This window comes from Haematobia irritans, chromosome 5 (assembly GCF_050003625.1).
Source record: "Haematobia irritans isolate KBUSLIRL chromosome 5, ASM5000362v1, whole genome shotgun sequence".
Taxonomy (NCBI): Eukaryota; Metazoa; Arthropoda; class Insecta; order Diptera; family Muscidae; genus Haematobia; species Haematobia irritans.
In genome coordinates, this window is record NC_134401.1 from 22,116,670 (window position 1) to 22,136,718 (window position 20,049).

Genomic DNA, 20,049 nt, shown 5'->3' on the forward strand with positions numbered 1-20,049 from the left:
CGGTGTGCAGTAATATTTTTGAGAAAGAAATATCTTTCATACGGAGTTATACATTTGACAATTATTGTTGGAGCAGTTTCATTATTATTCTTGGTTTGTATTCTGTAGATCGTTTTAATTTCCGGTGGACGTATTTGTATACAGTTGCAAAGATTTCCAATTAGATCAAATAAGTTTTCATTATCATAGAAAGGTACTCCGTTTATTCTGAGATCACACGCCACTAAGGAGTTTTCTTGCTGCGATAACTTTCTATAGAAAGTTATCGCAAATGTTATTTCTATATAAAATGTTTACAAAGTTTTCTTCCTATACAAAATGTTTGCATAATTTTGTACCTATACAAATTTTTTAAAGTTTATTTCTGTACAAAATGTTGGCAAAATCTTATTTTGATAGAAAATATAGTTAAACTTTTATTTCTATAGAAAATTTTGGAAAAAATACCGATTTGACGACAGTGGAGCAAAATCAGCCATATTCCATTTGGTCCGACCATCGGACCAAATTTAAATTGAATAATTTTTTGGACCAATTTTGGTCCGATCGGACCAAAATGGTCATTTTCAGCTGACCTCTTTGACAAGTAAACTCGATCATTTTGTTTGTTCACAAACCGCTCAATTTAGAATGGAAATTCGATAACTGGCCACTTACGTGCAAGCGAAGCAATTCCTTGGCTCTTTATAGTCTAACTGCTTTTGCACATCGGTAAGCTCTTGTACTTTTTGGACCTTCAATGGCTCGAGTCCAAACCAATTTTTCAATATGTGTTGCATCCATACTCGCGATAGTCTAACTCACGACCAAATTTCTCAAATCTGGTCTTTTCGGACAATTTTCGGTATTGTTAACGTTTTTCTTTTCGTCCTCTTTTTGGATTCGATGCAACACTATCAATATCATGGTAACAAGCAATGACGCTTTTGTAAGCATGTAAAAAATAAAATGAACTGTCATTGGAATAAATCTGTAAGTGGTCAGGTGGGCTTTAATAATCATTCAAAAAGTGGTTCATACTTGGATGTGCTTCGTGCGCGAGCAATTTTTGTTGGAGTTGTCTCATCTTTAAACACCTATACAGTCGAGTGCTGTTTACTATCGGGCTCATACGTATTTCGAAGGACAGCGATTGTATTTTTAGGGAATTTCTTTTGACAAATCGACACGAGCCTTTTTTTTCTTTGAGCGATTGACAAATTGTGTGGGATCCAAAGCGAACAGTTTTTTTTTTTTTTTTTGACGGGCAATTTTCATGCAATTTTAAATGTATGCTGGTCCCACGAATGATTAAGGTTGTCTCAATCTCACGATAGGTCACGTGACGATCTTGCAATATCAGTTGATGCACAGCAACAATGGTTTCCGATCTTCACGAAATTCATATTGGAGTTGAATTCACCACCATACCAACGATAACCACTGGCCCTTGACGGAGCTACATCGCCTGAAATTCATCGATGCACTACTGTTTACTTTATCCACCACGAAAATTATAAAAATAATCGTACGAAAATATTCATGATTTAAATCCATTTATTTTGGCGAAATGAATATTTTGAGTAAACAACACTAATAGAGCTGTGGGTACATAACCTCAAAAATGCCAAGCTATACAATTGCAACACTAGGGTTACCCAATCCTGCCAAATAAACGGCAACCCTCGTATCGGTCCATATCTATTTGTAGGGCCCATATAAATCGGTTCCTTGATTTTGGCTTTTTGAGCCTCATGGAGGAACAAATTTCATCCGATCCGATTGGAATTTGGTATACGATGACATTATATATACTGTGCGGAAATTGATTCATTTCGGTTCATAATTAGTGGCTCATTTGAAATGCCTTCCCACCTACATAAATAAAAGCTACTTGTGGCCAATTTCAAGCCGATAGCTAAATGGAAGGACGGACTAAGTCGTCACAAAATTTGGAAAATTATAAATTTGTTTCGATGAACATCTGGAGGACTAATAGCAATCTTATTCTGGGCTCCATATGGATGAAATGATCATCGGAATTATTTGTTTTCCCATTTTTTTCCAACGAAAACCTCGCCCGCATAATGACATACCCTTTAAGGCAACCTCAACTAATGACTTAACCCCTTATGGAAGGTCACTCAACTCAACCCTTTTGCCTACGGTAGGTTCATCCTAAAAATATATTTGAACATTTATCAAGAAAATTGCTCTACAATTATGATTATCATCTCACGTCATCACTATAAAGGATCCCCTATATTTAAAATAACCAAAAAAAAAAACAAGGATAACGGAAATCCCCTATCTAACGTGTAAACAAAACAATTTTCAACCCATTTCATTCACCTTGTATGGAGTTCAAAGGATAATTCAAATGGAAAATTATCTGTTAATGGTATTTTTATCCTTTGGTTGGGTGGCAAATATACGGGGGAGAGTAATCAAAAATATGTCAGTATCAAAAGAAAAACACAAAAATTCCTAGACCATATGGCAAATCATTTTATGAGTGGGACCAGGGTAAAACGTCTGACGCTGAGCGATAACCTGAAATCATAATCGATGATGGAAATGTGGGCCTTTTATTTATTGGTGGACAATTAAAAAACAATAAAAAAAGGGCTAAATTTTATGGCATATTAAATATAAAAGGGTAGACAAATAAATGCATTCGTTTGTATTTGTGTATGTTTGTGAGAGAGTATAACGTCAATATACGTTAGTGGTGCTAGTTAGTGTTGCCAGTATTTTTCTGGCTCTTGTCATCAAATTATGTTGTTCTCGTCCCCAAAAATCTCTCTCGTCTCTCGTCAAAAAATTTAAATTCCTCACAAAAATCCCCAATACATTTTTGACAAGTTTTTTAGCAAAAAAAATAAAGCAAAAGGTTCTGCTGTAGAAAATCAGCAATAAATTAAAATTGTCAAATCCAGCAAGCTGCCATAAGATCACGATTTCGAACCACAACACAACAAATGCTGGAGATATGAAAACGGGAGTTCGGTCACCTTGTATTTATGCACGAAAACTTACTTCTAAATATTCAAATAGTAAAATTGGGTGGTAGACAATGATGGTAAAATTCTACGAGAAATGGTAGATTTTTTTTATTGTTTGGTAGATTGGTAGAATTTTTTATGATTTGTTAGATTTTGCAAAGAGATACATCATAAATTCTCTATAGAAGTAAACTTATGACAACATTTTCTATACAGGAATAAAATTTTGCAAAAATCTTCTATATAGAAATAAAATGTTGAAAAAATGTTCTATATAGAAATACATTTTCTATATAGAAATAAAATTTTGACAAAATTTTTTATAGAAATAAAAGTTTGACAAAAATTTCTTTAGAAATAAAAGTTTGACAAAACTTTCTATAGAAATAAAATTTTGACAAAAATTTTTATAGGGAAATAATATCTTGACCAAATTTTCTACATAGTAAAATCTTGACAAATTTTTCTATATAGAAATAAAATTTTAACAAAATTTTCTATAAAGCAATAATATTTTTACAATTTTTTTTTTATATAGGAAAATAATTTGGAGAAAATATTCTATTTAGAAATAAAATGTTGACAAAACGTTCTATATAGAAATAACACCGAGACAATTTTTGTTTACAAAATTTTTTATAGAAATACAATTTTAACAAAATTTTCTATATAACAAAAATGAGAAAGTTTCTACACAGAAATAAAATTTTGACAACATTTTCTATATAGAAATAAACCTTTGACAACATTTTCTATATAGAAATAAAATTTTGACAAAATTTTCTATATAGAAATAAAATGTTGAAAAAAATTGAGAAAGTTTTCTACACAGAAATAAAATTTTGACAAACTGTTCTATATAGAAATAAAACTTTCACCAAATTTTCTAGAACGAAAAAAAATTCTGACAATTTTTTTATATAGAAATAATATTTTGACAACATTTTCTATAGAAATAGATTTTTGAGAAAATTTTCTAATAAAAGTTTAACAAAATTTTCTATAGAAATACAATTTTTGAGAAAATTTTCTATAGACATACAATTTTGACCAAATTTTCTATAGAAATAAAATTTTGACAAAATTTTCTATATAGAAATAAAATAGTGACAAAATTTTTTATATAGAAATAAAATTTTGACAAAATGTTCTAGGTATATAGAAATAAAATTTTGATAAAACTTTTTATATAGAAATAAAATTCTGACAAAATTTTCTATATAGAAATAAACTTTTTACAAAATTTTCTATAGAAATAAAATTTTGACAAAATTTTCTATATAGAAAAAAAAAACTTTTTACAAAATTTTCTATATAGAAAAAAACTTTTTACAAAATTTTCCATAGAAATAACATTTTTACAAAATTTTCCATAAAGAAATAAAATTTTTACAAACATTTTTATATAGCAAAATAAATTGGAGAAAATGTTATGTTTATAAATAAAATTTTGACAAAATTTTTTATATAGAAATAAAATTTTGACAAAATTTTCTATATAGAAATAAAATAAAGAAATAAAATTTTGACAAAATCTTCTATATAGAAATAAAATAGTGACAAAATTTTCTATATAGAAATAAAATTTTGACAAAATTTCCTATAGAAATAAAATCTTGACAAAACTTTCTATAAAAATAAAATTTTCACAAAATTTTCTATATAGAAATAAAATAGTGACAAAATTTTTTATATAGAAATAAAATTTTGACAAAATGTTCTAGGTATATAGAAATAAAATTTTGATAAAACTTTTTATATAGAAATAAAATTCTGACAAAATTTTCTTTTTACAAAATTTTCTATAGAAATAAAATTTTGACAAAATTTTCTATATAGAAATAAACTTTTTACAAAATTTTCTATAGAAATAAAATTTTGACAAAATTTTCTATATAGAAATAAACTTTTTACAAAATTTTCTATAGAAATAAAATTTTGACAAAATTTTCCATAAAGAAATAAAATTTTTACAAAATTTTCCATAAAGAAATAAAATTTTTACAAAATTTTCCATAGAAATAAAATTTGTACAAAATTTTCCATAAAGAAATAAAATTTTTACAAACATTTTTATATAGAAAAATAAATTGGAGAAAATGTTCTGTTTAGAAATAAAATTTTGACAAAAATTTTTATATAGAAATAAAATTTTGACAAAATTTTCTATATAGAAATCAAATTTTCACAAAATTTTCTATAAAGAAATAAAATTTGGCAATTTTTTTTTATAGAAATACAATTTTGACAATATTTTGTATAGAAATAAAATTTTGAGAAAATTTTCTAAAAAGAAATAAAATTTTGATAAAATATTTTCTATAGAAATAAAATTTTGAAAAAATTTTCTATAGCAATAAAATTTTGACAAAATCTTGTATAGACATAAAATATTGAGACAAATTTTTCTATAGAAATTAAAGTTTGACCAAATTTTCTAAAAAGATGTAAATTTTTTTACACAATTTGTTATATAGAAATAAAATTTTAACAAAATTTTCTATATAAAAATAAAATTTAGACAAAACTTTCTATATAGAATAAAAATTTTGACAAAATTTTCTATATAGAAATAAAAGTTCGACAACATTTTCTATATAGAAATAAAATGTTGACAAAATTTTCTATTGAATTAAAATTTTGGCAACATTTTCTATAGAAGTAAAATTTTGACCAAATTTTCTATAGAAATAAAATTTTGACAAAGTTGTCTACCATATAGAAATATAATTTTGACAAAATTTTCTATATAGAAATAAAATTTTGACAAAATTTCCTATAGAAATAAAATCTTGACAAAATTTTCAATAGAAATAAAATTATGACAAAATTTTTTATATAGAAATTTTGACAAAATTTTTTATATACATATATAACTTTGACAAAATTGTCTATATAGAAATAAAATGTTGATAAAATTTTCAATAGAATCAAAATTTTCTCAGAAATTTCTATAGAAATACAATTTTGACAAAATATTCTATAGAAATAAAAGTTTGACACAATTTTATATAGAAATAAAGTTTTGACAAAATTTTTTAAGAAATAAAATATTAACAAAATTTTCGATAGAAATTAAATTTTGAAAAAAATCTTCTATAGAAATAAAATTTTGACAAAAATTTTTCTATAGAAATAAAATTTGGACAAAATTTTCTATAAAGAAAATAATATTTTGACAAACTTTTCTATATAGAAATAAAATTTTGATAAAAATGCTTATATAGAAAAAAAATTCTGAAAAAATTGTCTATATAGAAATAAAATTTTGAAAAAATTTTGTAAGGAAAAAAATTTGACAAAATTTGTTATAGAAATAAAATTCACAAAATTTTCTACAGAAATAACATTTTTTATATAGAAATAAAATTTTGAAAAATGTTCTAGGTATATTAAAATAAAATATTGATAAAAATTTTTATATAGAAATAAAATTCTGACAAAATTGTCTATATAGAAATAAACTTTTTATAAAATTTTCTATAGACAAATTTTCTATAAAGAAATAAAATGTTTACAATTTTTTTTATACAGAAAAATAAATTGTAGAAAATGTTCCATTTAGAAATAAAATTTTGATAAACAATTTTATATAGAAATAAAAATTTGACAAAATTTTCTATATAGAAATAAAATTTTTCAAAATTTTCCATAAAGAAATAAAATTTTGAAAAATTTTTTTATATAGAAATAAAATGTTGACAATATTTTGTGTCGAAAAAAAAATTTTTAAAAAAATGTTTCTATAAACAAATAAAACTTATATAAATTTTATATATAGAAATAAAATGACAATGTTTTCTATAGAAATAAATGCTTGACAAAATTTTCTGTAGAAATAAAATTTTGACAAAATCTTCTATAGAAATAGAATTTTGAAAAAATTTTCTATAGACATAAAATTTTGACAAAGTTTTCTATTGAAATAAAATTTTGGAAACATTTTCTATAGAAATAAAATTTTGACAAAATTTTCTATAGAAATAAAATTTTCGTGTTTTGTTTTTTTTTTTTTTCGGAGGGTTCAAGTGCGGTTAACTTTGGGTTTAGTGAACTGCCTGAATTTATTCTGATAATTGGTTGATAGTTTTACTGCAAGTAGAGGATGCTGATGAGGAATGTGGTAATTCCGAAACGTGCGTCCATCCAACCATCTTGCAGTCTATAGGGCATTGCCCAAATAAATTTGACAAACATTCTTTTCCTCTGTTGGTTAAGCTACATTTGTAGTTTAGTCAACACAATGGTTTTAAAGCTGAGATCAAAACAACAAATATAAATAAAATTTTGACCAAATTGTCTACCATATAGAAATAGAATTTTGACAAAATTTCCTATAGAAATAAAATTTTGTTAAAAAAAAGATTAAACCGATTTCTCGAAAGTCCCCAAATTTATGGAAATTTCCCACCTAATCCTCAAGTCCCCAACTCAGAAATTTCGTCCCCACTCAAGAAAAAGTATCCCCAGTTTGGGAAACAAATTCCCAATACTGGCAACACTGGTGCTAGTGGTCAGCAAATAGCTTTCTCCCATACTCAACACAATCACTCTCTCTTTCTCTCTTGCCCTCTCATATACCCAATGAAGTCATAGTCAAAAACTCTTTCCCTCTTAACCCCTTGGTAAACAAAGAGTTTAGCCTTTTTGTTAACCCCCTCGTGTATTTACTACCATTTGTCTCAAGTGTGGATTTCCTTTGTTCTTGTGAAGGGATATCATTGGATCGTTCGTGTTGTATTCCCATTTAAATTGATTATAAACAAATTATGGTTTCCTAAGAGGTCTTCTAGACCAGCAAATACAGCGTTTGTTTATTTTCTGTCATGCGAACAAGGACTTATTTCAGCAAAGGGTTTTCATGGGACATGGGTTTTCTTGTTTCTTGCGACTGGCGGCGCCATATGAAATATGAACTTTTTTTCGGTTGTTATTTATTTTGGTGCCTTGGAAAAAAGGGTTGTTTTCTATGGTTGTTGTAAGCGGAAAGGTCCTTTGCGTTTGTGTGTGTGACACGCAAACACTTCATAAAAATGTTTTTATTGATGGCCAATTAAAGGGTTAGCAATGGTTGATTTAAGTTTCTCCACCCCCCATTGTTTCTATAATGGAATTGTCATTAATTTGTCAGATGATAATTTTTGAGAAAACAGCAGGATGTTGTTATCAACATTTGATTTGGAGGACAATAAAACATATGATATTTTTATTGTATGATATATGAAGAAAAACGTAAACAACGCAAGAAATGTTCCCGTAAGTGAAAGTCAGATTTTATCGAATTCCCACCGGTGGTAGAAATTTTTCTCGTTAGCTGAACATATCGCAAAAACGGATGGCTCTTTCGAGGAGCATGTGTTCATTTTATCGGCTGTTTGAAGGCCATAATTCGTGCAAAAAATAGCCAATACGATCAAATCTGAACTGTTTCCGAAAATTTGATGTAATTTCTGAAGCTTTTTGCTTTTGATATAGATTTAACTTCTGAAAGAGTACATCTCATCCAAACCGGTTGAATTGGTCCATAAGTTAGTCCATATCGGTCCATAATTATATATACCCCTCATTCAAACCGGCCCGCAAATTTGACTTTTGAGCCTCATGGAGGAACAAATTTGATATGCTCAGGCGTGGCTTATGGGCTGGTGGCATTATTGTGACATCAAATAAAGATTTCATAAATTTTTCTGATTTTTTTTTAATTTTCCTATAGCTCTTAAACAAATCACCTTTAATAAAATATAAAAACATATGTATCTGCCTCCTGTGAGGATTGAACTCACGACCCCTGGTTTACAAGACCAGTGCTCTGCCACTGAGCTAAAGAGGCTATAAACAACTGCCTCCATCATCGGATTTCAAACAATTTTCGAATGAATCATACACTGTCAAATGATAGACAATCGGTATAATTTATTGATGCTCAATTATTATCAATTGTTAAATGATACACATTGTAGATAAAATTGAGAGCAAACAAGTATATACGGCCGTAAGTTCGGCCAGGCCGAAGCTTATGTACCCTCCATCATGGATTGCGTAGAAACTTCTTCTAAACACTGCCATCCAGAATCGAATTACTTAAGTTGCGGTAACGCTTGCCGATGGCAAGGTATCTTAAAACCTCCTAACACCATCTTCTAAATTGTATGTGAGTCCATACGTGGTATATATTAAATCAAAAAAGATCGATCCAATACGTATATAATTCAGTTTGACAAAGTAGACATACAATTTTTACAAAATTTTCTACAGAAATAAAATTTTAACAAAATTTTCTATAGAAATAAAATTTTCACACAATTTTCTATAGAAATAAAAATTTTGACAAAATTTTCTATAGAAAGAAAATTTTGACAAAAATTTCTACAGAAATAAAATTTTAACAAAATTTTCTATAGAAATAAACTTTTGACAAAATTTTCTATAGAAATAAAATCTTGGTAGATTATTTTTGGCTCGAGTGGCAACCATGATTATGAACCGAATAAAATTTGAACAAAATTTTCTATAGAAATAAAATTTTGACAAAATTTTCTATAGAAATAAAATTCTGACAATGATGAAAATTTTATTATGAACCGAATAAAATATTAACAAAATTTTCTCTAGAAATAAAATTTTTACAAAATTTTCTATAGAAATAAAATGTTGGTAGATTATTTTTGGCTCTAGTGGCAACCATGATTATGAACTGATATGGACCAATTTTTGTGTGATTGGACCAATTTTGGTATGGTTGTTAGCGACCATATACTAACACCACGTTCCTAATTTGAACCGGATCGGATGAATTTTGCTCCTCCAAGAGGCTCCGGAGGTCAAATCTGGAGAACGTTTTATATGGGGGCTATATATAATTATGGACCGATATGGACCAATTCTGCCACGGTTGTTAAAGATCATATACTAACACCATGTTACAAATTACAACCGGATTGGATGAAATTTGCTTCTCTTGGAGACTTCGCAAGCCAAATCTGGGGATCGGTTTATATGGGGGCTATATATAATTATGAACCGATGTGGACCAATTTTTGCATGGTTGTTAGAGACCATATACCAATACCATGTACCAAATTTCAGCCGGATCGGTTGAAATTTGCTTCTCTTTGAGGCTTCGCAAGCCAAATCTGGAGATAGGTTCATATGGGGTCTATATATAATTATGAACCGATGTGGACCAATTTTTGCATGGTTGTTAGAGACCATATACCAACATCATGTACCAAATTTCAGCCGGATCGGATGAAATTTGCTTCTCTTTGAGGCTTCGCAAGCCAAATCTGGGGATCGGTTTATATGGGGGCTATATATAATTATGGACCGATGTGAACCAATTTTTGCACGGTTGTTAGAGACCATATACCAACACCATGTACCAAATTTCAGCCGGATCGGATGAAATTTGCTTCTCTTTTAGGCTCCGCAAGCCAAATCTGGGGATCGGTTTATAGGGGGGCTATATATAATTATGTACCGATGTGGACCAATTTTTGCATGGTTGTTAGAGACCATATACCAACAGCATGTACCAAATTTCAGCCGGATCGGATGAAATATGCTTCTGTTAGAGGCTCCACAAGCCAACTCTGATGGTCCGTTTATATGGGGGCTATACGTAAAAGTGGACCGATATGGCCCATTTTCAATACCATCCGACCTACATCGATAACAACTACTTGTGCCAAGTTTCAAGTCGATAGCTTGTTTAGTTCGGAAGTTAGCGTGATTTCAACAGACGGACGGACGGACATGCTTATATCGACTCAGAATTTCACCACGACCCAGAATATATATACTTTATGGGGTCTTAGAGCAATATTTCGATGTGTTACAAACGGAATGACAAAGTTAATATACCCCCATCCTATGATGGAGGGTATAAAATAGTGTCTTTTGATTGATAAAACAAAAAACTTCATGTGATTCCATTACCCACATAGCAGCACAATAATGCAACAAATTAAAGCGCAATATATATTTTTTAAAAATTTTCTTTTTATACCCTGCGCCACACTGTGGAACAGGGTATTATAAGTTAGTGCATATGTTTGCAACACCCAGAAGGAGACGAGATAGACACATGGTGTCTTTGACAAAAATGATTAGGGTGGGCTCCTGAGTCGATATAGCCATGTCCGTCTGTCCGTGAACACATTTTTGTAACCAAGGGATTAGGTAGTAATTTAAGGCCAATCAACTTCGAATTTGGCACAAGTATGTGTTTTGGGTCAAAATAGACCCCTATTGATTTTGGAAGAAATCGGTTCAGATTTAGATATAGCTCCCATATATATCTTTCGCCCGATATGCACTTATACGGCCCTAGAAGCCTGAGTATTACCCCAATTTGGTTGAAATTTTGCACTAGGAGTACAATTGGTAGTATAGTCAAATGTGCAACATTTTATTGAAATCGGTTCAGATTTAGATATAGCTCCCATATATATCTTTCGCCCGATATGGACTAATACGGTCCCAGAAGCCAGAGTTTTCCTCCAATTTGATTGAAATTTTGCACAGGGAGTAGAATTAGCATTGTAGCTATGCGTGCCAAATTTGGTTGAAATCGGTTCAGATTTAGATATAGCTCCCATATATAGCGTTCGCCCGATTTACACTCATTTGCCCACAGAGGCCAATTTTTTCCTCCGATTTAGTTGAAATTTTGCACAGGGAGTAGAATTAGCATTGTAGTTATGCGTGCCAAATTTGGTTGAAATCGGTTCAGATTTAGATATAGCTCCCATATATAGTTTTCGCCCGATTTACGCTCATATTACCACAGAGGCAAATTTTTAACTCCGATTGAGTTGAAAGTTTGCACAGGGAGTAGAATTATCATTGTTGCTATGCGTGCCAAATTTGGTTGAAATCGGTTCTGATTTAGATATAGCTCCCATATATATGTTTTTCTGATTTCGACAAAAATGGTCAAAATACCAACATTTCCCTTGTAAAATCGCCACTGCTTAGTCGAAAAGCTGTAAAAGTGACTCTAATTTTCCTAAACTTCTATTACATATATATTGAGCGATAAATCATAAATAAATTTTTGCGAAGTTTCTTTAAAATTGCTTCAGATTTAAATGTTTCCCATATTTTTTTACTAACAGTGTGTTCCACCCTAGTGCATTGGCCGACTGTCCAGATCGAGTGATATTTAAATATATGTATTTGGGACAAACCTTTATATATAGCCCCCCCCAACACATTTGACGGATGTGATATGGTATCGAAAATTTAGATCTACAGAGTGGTGCAGGGTATAATATAGTCGGCCCGCCCGACTTTAGACTTTCCTTACTTGTTTAATTTTATTTTAGATACTGTTTGGAATTTTATTTGGTCGAATTGTATACCTTTGGCACAAATTAATGTCTTGAAACAGCCGAAAAAGCTGCACGAAAATGGCTCTGCGGTATTTTGGCACATCCCCACCAAAAGGCCGCCCCGAGAAGATGAACACTTTGGTATTCTGTTGTGCCAGCCTTACTCCGCAAAATGCCCCGACGCAAGAGTCCAATGGACTGAGATCACACTTGAATCACTTTTCAATTCCATTAGAGCTTTCGTCAGCTTGTAAACAATAAAATCGAGTCTCACTGGAATAAATCTATCATTTGTAAGACGAGTGGTTTAGAAATTATAGCAACCTGAAGTGGGTTGCAATCAATGTTGCCACAGTTGGTAGAATTCTACCAAAAATGCTAGATCATATTGTAGATTTACACATTTTCCATGGAAATAAAATTTTGACAACATTTTCTATAGAAATAAAATGTTGAGATAATTTTCTATAGAAATAAAATTTTGACTAAATTTGTTATAGAAATAATATTTTGACTAAATTTGTTATAGAAATAAAAGCTTGACAAAATTTGTTACATGTTTGAAACATGTACAGTCTAGTCGTGTATAGATTTGTATCTGGCGTTTTCTTTTCAATGGTTCTATTGATCAAATTCCTTGACCTATTTTGTCCATAAAGCTCGAAAAAAATTAATTGTAATATTAAGATATCATGCATTTGGACGTTAATCGCCTGTTTCAATATCAGGCTAACATGAAAAGTAGTAAAATTTTGACAAAATTTTCTATAGAAATAAAATTTTGACAAAGTTTTCTATAGAAATAAAATTTGGACAAAATTTTCTATCGAAATAAAATTTGGACAAAATTTTCTATAGAAATAAAATTTGGACAAAATTTTCTATAGGAATAAAATTTTGAAAACATTTTCTATAGAAATAAAATCTTTACAAAATTTTCTATAGAAATAACATTTTGACAAAATTTTCTACAGAAATAAAGTTTTGAAAAAAAAAATTCTATAGAAATAAAACCTTGCAAAAATTGTCTGTAGAAATAAAATTTTGACAAAATTTTCTATAGAAATAAAATTTTGACAAAATTTTCTGTAGAAATAAAATTTTGACAAAATTTTCTGAAGAAATAAAATTGTGACAAATTTTTCTATAGAAATAAAATGTTAACAAAATTTTCTATAGAAATAAAATTTTAGGCAAAATTTTCTACAGAAATAGAGTTTTGAAAAAATTTTCAATAGAAATAAAATCTTTACGAAATTTTCTATAGAAATGAAATTTTGACAAAATTTTCTACAGAAATAAAGTTTTGAAAAAAAAGTTCTATAGAAATAAAACCTTGCAAAAATTGTCTGTAGAAATAAAATTTTGACAAAATTTTCTATAGAAATAAAATTTTGACAAACTATTCTATAGAAATAAAATTTTGACAAAATTTTCTAAAGAAATAAAATTGTGACAAATTTTTCTATAGAAATAAAATTTTGACAAATTTTTCATAAGAAATAAAATTTGGACAAAACTTTCTATAGAAATAAAATTTTAACAAAATTTTCTATAGCAATAAAATGTTGAAAAAAATTTTCTATGAAAATAAAATTTTGACAAAATTTTTATAGAAACAACATTTTGACAAAATTTTCTATAGAAATAATATCTTGCAAACTAAGACCTTTTTGTGTGGTAGTATTTTGGTAAATTTCTCTGCACAATTTGGTAGATTATTTTTGACTCGAGTGGCAATAAAATATTGACAAAAATTCCATTGAAGTAAAATTTTGACTAAACAGAAATAAAATTTTGAAAAAATTTGTCTATAAAAATAAAATTTGTCTATTAAAAATAAAATAAAAAGGTCAACGATAATCAATCAGAAATAGAAATAAAATTTTGACAAAATTTTCTATAGAAATTAAATTTTGACAATATTTTATATGGAAATAAAATTTTTGAAAACATTTTCTATAGAAATAAAATTTTGAAAAACAATTTCTATAGAAATAAAATTTTGAAAAAAAATTTCTATAGTAATAAAATTTTGAGAAAATTTTCTGTAGAAATAAAATTTATAAAATTTTCCATAGAAATAAAATTTTTATAAAATGTTCTATAGAAATAAAATGTTTATAAAATTTTCCATAGAAATAAAATGTTAATAAAATTTTCTATAGAAATAAAATTTTGACAAATTTTTCTATAGAAATAAAATTTTGACCAAATTTTCTATAGAAATAAAATTTTGACAAAATTTTCTATAGATATAAAATTTTGTGAAAATTTTCTATAGAAATAAAATTTTGTGAAAATTTTCTATAGAAATAAAATTTTGACAAAATCTTCTATAGAAATAAAATTTTGACAAAATTTTCTATAGAAATAAAATTTTGACTAAATTTTCTATAGAAATAAAATTTTGACAAAATTTTCTGTAGAAATAAAATTTTGTGAAAAATTTCTATGAAAATAAAATTTTGACAAAATTTTCTACAGAAATAAAATTTTGTGAAAATTTTCTATAGAAATAAAATTTTGTGAAAATTTTCTATGAAAATAAAATTTTGACAAAATTTTCTATAGGAATCAAATGTTGACAAAATTTTCTATAGAAATAAAACGTTGACAAAATTTTCTATAGAAATAAAATTTTGACAAAATATTCTATAGAAATAAAATTTTGACAAAATTTTCTAAAGAAATAAAATTGTGACAAATTTTTCTATAGAAATAAAATTTTGACAAATTTTTCATAAGAAATAAAATTTAGACAAAACTTTCTATAGAAATAAAATTTTAACAAAATTTTCTATAGCAATAAAATGTTGAGAAAATTTTCTATACAAATAAAATTTGGACAAAATTTTTATAGAAACAACATTTTGACAAAATTTTCTATAGAAATAATATCTTGCAAACTAAGACCTTTTTGTGTGGTAGTATTTTGGTAAATTTTTCTGCAAATTTTGGTAGATTATTTTTGACTCGAGTGGCAATAAAATATTGACAAAAATTTCTATAGAAGTAAAATTTTGACTAAGCAGCAATAAAATTTTGAAGAAAATTGTCTATAAAAATAAAATTTGTCTATTAAAAATAAAATAAAAAGGTCAACGATAATCAATCAGAAATAGAAATAAAATTTTGACAAAATTTTCTATAGAAATTAAATTTTGACAATATTTTATATGGAAATAAAATTTTTGAAAACATTTTCTATAGAAATAAAATTTTGAAAAACAATTTCTATAGAAATAAAATTTTGAAAAAAAAATTTCTATAGTAATAAAATTTTGAGAAAATTTTCTGTAGAAATAAAATTTATAAAATTTTCCATAGAAATAAAATGTTTATAAAATATTCCATAGAAATAAAATGTTAATAAAATTTTCTATAAAAAAAATTTTTGACACAATATTCTATAGAAATAAACTTTTCACAACATTTCCTATAGAAATAAAATTTTTGACAAATTTTTTTAAAGAAATAAAATTTTAACAAAATTTGTTATAGAAATAAAATTTTGACACAATTAGCTAAAGAAATAAAATTTTAAAGAAATTTTCTAAAGAAATAAAATTTTGACAAAATTTTCTATAGGAATAAAATTTTAAAGAAATTTTCCACAGAAATACAATTTTTATAAAAATTTTCTACAGAAATAAAATTTTGACAGAATAAAATTTTTATAAAATGTTCTATAGAAATAAAATGTTAATAAAATTTTCTATAGAAATAAAATTTTGACAAAATTTTCTATAGAAATAAAATTTTGACAAAATTTTCTATGGATATAAAATTTTGACAAAATTTTCTATAGAAATAAAATTTTGACAAAATTTTCTATAGAAATAAAATTTTGACAAAATTTTCTATAGAAATAAAATTTTGACAAAATTTTCTATAGAAATAAAATTTTGACAAAATTTTCTATAGAAATAAAATTTTGACAAAATTTTCTGTAGAAATAAAATTTTGACAAAATTTTCTATAGAAATAAAATTTTGACAAAATTTTCTGTAGAAATAAAATTTTGTGAAAAATTTCTATGAAACTAAAATTTTGACAAAATTTTCTACAGAAATAAAATTTTGTGAAAATTTTCTATAGAAATAAACTTTTGTGAAAATTTTCTATGAAAATAAAATTTTGACAAAATTTTCTATAGGAATAAAATGTTGACAAAATTTTCTATAGAAATAAAATGTTGACAAAATTTTCTATAGAAATAAAATTTTAAAGAAATTTTCTATGGAAAAAAATTTTTTGACAAAATTTGTTATAGAAATAAAATTTTGACACAATTTTCTATAGAAATAAAATCTTTACAGAGAAATAAAATTTTGAAAAAAATTTCTATAGAAATAAAATTGTGACGAAATTTTCTATATTTAGAAATAAAATCTTGACAAAATTTTCTATATAAATAAAATTTTGACAAAATTTGTTATAGAAATAAAATTTTCACAAAATTTTCTATCGAATAAAGATTTTGATAAAATTTTCTATGGAAATAAAATTTTGACAAAATATTCTATAGAAATAAAATTTTGAAAAGTTTTTCCACAGAAATAAAATTTTCTGAACAAATAAAATTTTGACAAACTTTTCTATGAAAAAAAAATTTGACAAAATTTGTTATAGAAATAAAATTTTGACACAATTTTCTATAGAAATAAAATTATGAAAAAGAAAATTTTATAGAAATAAAATTTGAGAAAATGTTCTATAGAAATAAAATTTTGACAAAATTTTCTATGGAAATAAAATTTTGATAAAATTTTCTAAAAAAAATAAAATTTTGAAAAATTTTTCTATAGAAATAAAATTTGGCAAAATTTTCTATAGAAATAAAATATGGACAAGAATTTCTATAGAAATAAAATTTTGACAATCTTTTCTATAGAAATAAAATTTTGACAAAATTTTCTTTAGAAATAAAATTTTGAAAAAATTTTCACATTGACCACAAGGACTCTTAACCTAATTCTCATCCTTTCCCCAAAAACTCATAAAAATTCAGTTTTATATTTCTTCACAAAATCTGCGTTCAACATAAGTTTTGATACAAGCATCATAGAATGGTTTAATGAAAATCTAGTGTATGGGAAATAATTTCATTTGTATGACATTTTTGGGTGTTTTAGTTTTACAAGGCCATTATTAGGATTAACCTGAGAATTAAATTGTACCTCAACGAAAACGGACGATAGCCTCATAAAGGACACTTGGACTTTTATGGAGATATAAAAATTGTTTAATTTCTCTTTAGTGGAGTGATAAAAAAGATTTAAACAATGTCAAATGAAAACACTTACCATACAAATTGAAGAGATATTTTTTTGAAGATAAAGCAACACCAACAAGGCAAAAACAACAAGTCCTCCACCAAGGATTTGTTATGTATGACACCATATAACCTGTGTTATAGCAAGGATCTGTAAAGAAGTAAATCTGGATTAGAGAACAACTACAACCTCATACACACACAGAGAGACATAAGAATAAGCCACAATATCTACAAATACTAGAGTATGAAATCCTAAGAATATTTCTCACTTTAATGTTTCATCTCCAAGGAATCAGAAGGAATGGTGGAAAATATCCTTAAGGTGGTTGCTCCATATTGCAAGGATTTGAAAACAACAGGTAACTGGTACTCTAATACGCAATAAACATTGCTCAAAGAACTAGAATATCTACCGCTCTCTCATTGCACTTTCACTCCCCTGGGTTGATAGTTAATATGGGTTACACCTTAAACATTTTGTTTTTGGAAGAAGGTGGAAGGATTAGAAAGTATTAAGGTCCTTTGGTAAGACGACTTTTTCCCGTATGTGTTTATGGCCATCTACAATTTCTCGGTCATTCCATTCATTTTCATTCGCTTTATAGTCTTTGATCTTTGGGCGACAAAATTTAAGCCTATGTTTTGCCAGGTCCTTTCTATGATCTTAGGATTTGGGTTAGTAGATCGATCGAGAATGAAGGACATGTTTTTGTTAGAAATTATTTTAAAATTTCTCTACCCAATCGCATGTGGTTTTTAATTACACTTTATTTTTTGTTCATTATGGCTTGGGTGGACATTATATCCTACCTGGTTTAAGCTTCCGCATTTTGTTGTTGTAAGGACCTGCTTTCTGATTCTTGTTTTTTCTTTAAGAGGAAATTTAAGGTGTTGATGTCTTGAGTTGGGTTTTTTAAATTGAAATCGAATGTTTTTTTCACTGGAAATTAGTTTTTTAAGTCCATCTTTGATGTATGACCGCGCAATGTACTAAATTGCTTTGATATTTTTGGGAAGTGCGGCATTTTTGAACCAAATAAAAAACAGGGATTTTATTTAAGCGGATATTCGCCGAATGAAATATTAACAAGAAATTTGAGAACATTACAAGGAAATTAATATCTAAGGGCCGTATGTGTGCGACCTCCATCCTTCTGAAGGAAATTAAATCGGAAGACCGGTTTATATAACAGCGGGGTTTGAGAGTACAAGCAGAGAAGGTATATGATCACCTGCTAGAGCAACATGTTATTTTTCGTTAGGGAGAAAACAAAATTTTTGCATGAAAAATTTAGTTTTCTTGTCAAACATAAAATGGTTGTCGAAATCAGATACATAATGTGTGAGAAAACAATATGGTTGCGACAAACATGTTACATGTTCAACGCCCAAAAAAACCTTTTTGCTCTAGCAGGTGATCATATTCCTTCTCTTGGTGTAAAATTCAAAGAGGGCTTATGATAACGCAAAACAGTATAGGTGGCCGGTTTACGGTTGAGGGTTGAAAGTAGCATACACCCATAGAAAAAATCATGCACCCAGAGAAGAAATATGATCACCTCAAACATGTTTTAATAGCAAAATGTTATTTTTGGGTGGTGACCATGTAACATGGTTTTCGCAACCATGTTATTCTCTCTGAAATCATGTATCTGATTTCGGCAAGCAGGTTATATTTGACGAGAAAATAACATTTTAGTGACAAACATGTTACATGGTCACCCTACAAAAATAACATTTTGCTCTTGAAACATGTTTGAGGTGATCATATTCCTTCTCTGCGTGTGAACGACGTGCTCATTTCAAAACGATTCATGCACGAAAGGGAATCAACACACATGTGGTGTCAAACGGAGAACAGACGGTATCGATCAGACAACATCTGATCTGATCTGAAGACGTAATGGTTACGACTTTATAAACAAAAACAGACGCCTTAGCGCATTGCACCACCGACGGAATTGCCATAAGAACGTCTAACAGATATTTTAGGACTTTTTATGGCCAAAGAAAAACGAAAGCCATTCATGAAATCGTGAACATAGGTGGACAAAACCGTGAACATTCCGTTTTGAATTTTTGTAAACGTTTCCGTTTCATTTTTTCACCGTCCGTTCACGATTGTAGAAAGTAATTTATTCTATTAGTGTATGGACTTTAAACATTATTCTATGGGCAAAATGCCAAGTGGGCTAAAGATAACCTAAATTGGAATAGATGGTTGGCTTTCGACCGGGCTTTGATACTTTCTACTATGAATAGATTCAACAGTTGACTAAAGCGAACCCAAACTAGCATATGTGGCTGTTTAATACTTTCGCCTGTGAACAGAACCCAATGTGGACTAGGTTACGTTAGGTATAGTGGCATAAAGAAAAAATGAGACTTTGGTAGTATGACCTAAAACGAAAATTACACCTTTTATACAAAGTTTAGTCAACATTTAATT

General features: G+C 27.6%; 1 non-coding gene across 1 annotated transcript; it reads right to left on the reverse strand.

Moving 5' to 3' along the window:
* Positions 1 to 8,742: 8,742 nt before the first annotated feature.
* Positions 8,743 to 8,814, reverse strand: TRNAT-UGU (transfer RNA threonine (anticodon UGU)). Its single transcript has one exon. It is a non-coding gene; the product is annotated as a tRNA-Thr (tRNA).
* Positions 8,815 to 20,049: the final 11,235 nt, after the last annotated feature.